This window comes from Bos grunniens, chromosome 2 (genome assembly GCF_055505025.1).
Source record: "Bos grunniens cultivar Pamir isolate PY7600 chromosome 2, Bosgru_T2T1.0, whole genome shotgun sequence".
In the NCBI taxonomy this organism is placed as follows: domain Eukaryota; kingdom Metazoa; phylum Chordata; class Mammalia; order Artiodactyla; family Bovidae; genus Bos; species Bos grunniens.
The window spans coordinates 68843965-68846758 of NC_141166.1; the positions used below are offsets into that span (position 1 = coordinate 68843965).

General features: G+C 36.9%; 1 pseudogene; it reads right to left on the reverse strand.

Moving 5' to 3' along the window:
* Positions 1–2091: 2091 nt before the first annotated feature.
* LOC147378211 (non-histone chromosomal protein HMG-14 pseudogene) lies at positions 2092–2395 on the reverse strand (annotated as a pseudogene).
* Between the last annotated feature and the right edge of the window lie 399 nt (positions 2396–2794).

Genomic DNA, 2794 nt, shown 5'->3' on the forward strand with positions numbered 1-2794 from the left:
GACAGAGGAGCCTGGCGACCCACGACTCACTGGGTTGCAAAGAGTCTGACACCACTGAGTGACTAAGCACAACCACACCAAAGGCTGGTCTTCATCCAAAGAAGGTGACATGGTGTATACAGTACTATTGGAAGGGAATTCTCTCTCGTGAGCTTCTTCTGGAGGACCAGATGATTAATTTCAACAGGTACTGCTCCCAATTAGACCAATTGAAAGCAGTACTCAATGAAAAGCATCTGACATTGATCAACAGAAAACACATAATCTTTCATCAGGGTAATGCTTGACCACTTATTTCTTTGACGACCTGTCAAAAACTGTTAAAGCTTGGCTAGGAAGTTCTGATTCATCCATCGTATTCATCAGACATGGTGAACATGCCTTTGGATGGACATTTATTTTGGTCCTTAAAAAAATTCTCTTAATGGAAAAAATTTCAATTCCCTGTAAGACTGTAAAAGGCACCTAGAACAGCTCTTTGCTCAAAAAGATACAATTTGGGGGAAGATGGAATTAAGAAGTTGCCTTCAATGGCTTGTTTTGATAACATTCATAGTAGCAAATCAGTGTCACAATGGTGTGTTAATGGAAATAGAAGTGATTTTAAAGCAACTTCAGTGAGCTCAGATTATTCTTTTAAACTTTTATCCAAAGTGTAACAAGCCCCAGTAAGTTATAAACTTAGATTTGTCTTTTGACAAAAGAAATAGATTTTGATCATATACCTCCTATGCATGGATTCTTTCTTGGCAGAAAAGTAACTCATAATGTTCATACAAACATTTCATATGAATGTTATATAATTTATAATGTAAACTATAATTTTTAAGGTGTTTGGTGATAGGTTTTCACAGATGTACAGTATCAAAATCCAAGTTAATTGATAATTATCCTTAAATTGTAGAATATCATAACAATTTTTAAGCCTCTGTTCTTGCAGTTTCCCAAACTATGTTTGGGCCTTTTTATCTAACAAGCTATTGAAAACACATCCATTTCTTCTTTGCATGCAACTATTAAAATAATTAAAAATAATAATGATAAACAAGTAATCAGTGGCTGTCCAAATTATATGTTTATATCAGGACTAAACTGATCTCCTACTTCACAGTAACACAAAAATTGTCCATAATTCAAGTAAAACTGAGATAATTTTCTTTTATCAGCATGCAATACATTTATAAAGCTTTAATATTATCATGTAGAAAACAAAATAATCTTAAATAAAATATACATTCTTTAAGTAATTCACGTTTCTTTTTTTTTTTCATAATTGAGATTTTATTGGTTGTTTTGAGGATCAAAACAGACATATCAATTTGTATACAACTCTTGCATGTGTGTGTGCTCAGTCACTTCAGTCATGTCCTACTCTTTGGGATCCTATCGACTATAGCCCACCAGGCTCCTCTATCCATGGGATGCTCCTGGCAAGAATACTGGAGTGGGTTGCCACACCCTCCTCAAGGGATCTTCCTTAACAAGCTATCAAGTACCCATATCTTCAAATGTTGATATGCTGTCACAGCAGAAGTCCCACTAATTCACAATTTAATATCATATACACTACATCCTCAAACTGTCAATTGTTCACAGCACATTAACAAAGTTGGTAGGAAAACTGGACTACCATGACCAAAGATGTTATAGAGTGCACAAAATTCTGAGCAGGAGTGCCAAGCTCAAGGAGTGAGCAGTTTGCATTAGGAAACAATTCTACCAAACACAACATGAGAAGTAATTTAAGTGTTCAAGACATTAAAAGCACAATTGACTCCAAACTGCCATTTAGTATGCTTTGTATTATAGGATATAAAAGCTTCCCCATCTGTGAAATGTTAAGCTGACACCAAGACAATCAAAGCATCTCATATTCAATATCGCACTATTGTACAAAAAAAACAAAACACAACAACAGTAATAAACGATTTCATCTCAAAAAGAAAAGAGGGGGTATTGGGATTCCCTCCTTTTTCAAAATGTTTCTAGAGCTACTAAAAATCTTGCATTTACAAAATAGTTGATAAAAATATTCCTCTGGATTGTACAAAGAGGGAGACAGAGGCCACTGATAAGATTGGGTGTGTGATATTAATCAGACTTGGCTTCTTTCTCCCTTGCTTCATCAGAGGCTGGGCTCTCCTCGTTTCTAATCTCTCTTGTTTTCTGCAGGTAAGTCTTTAGACTCTTGGCTGGCTTCTTCTACCTGTTTTCAATTTGTTCCTCCTTTTCTCTTTTGTTTGCACTTTTTTGTCTGAAGATTTATCCTTTTCTGCCACCTTTCTTAGATTTGTTTCCACTTTTTCAGGAGCGTGTTTAGCTGACAGCCTCGGGATCTTCTCTTGGGCTCCTCCTTCACTAGGCCGTCAGAGCATCTGACCTTGCTCTTGGGCATTGTCCCTGTGGGTGGTGGTGGCCAAGAGCCTTCCTGAAGCTGGACTGCCTGGCTGCTGCGACTCCTCCCCCATATTTCTTACTAAAACACTAACAATACTATTTAGTGAAGCTGAAGGTTCTGTTTTTTATTTATTGCTTTGTTTTGCATTTTGAGACAATACTTACTCAACTGAAGGAAGCAGTATATGATTTACATTTATGTAAATTTTTAATCTGGGTGTGATAGCCAACCTCCAGGATGGCCCAAAGTGAACCACACGTCCTGGTATTGTCTTCTTGAGCAGCTCCATTTGTGCCAGAGTTGATCTGTGTCCAACAGCATGTGGTGATATGATGGTATGCAATTACATTAAAGTAAAACTATTTAAGACTGCAACTTCTGTCTGGAGGGTGCTCA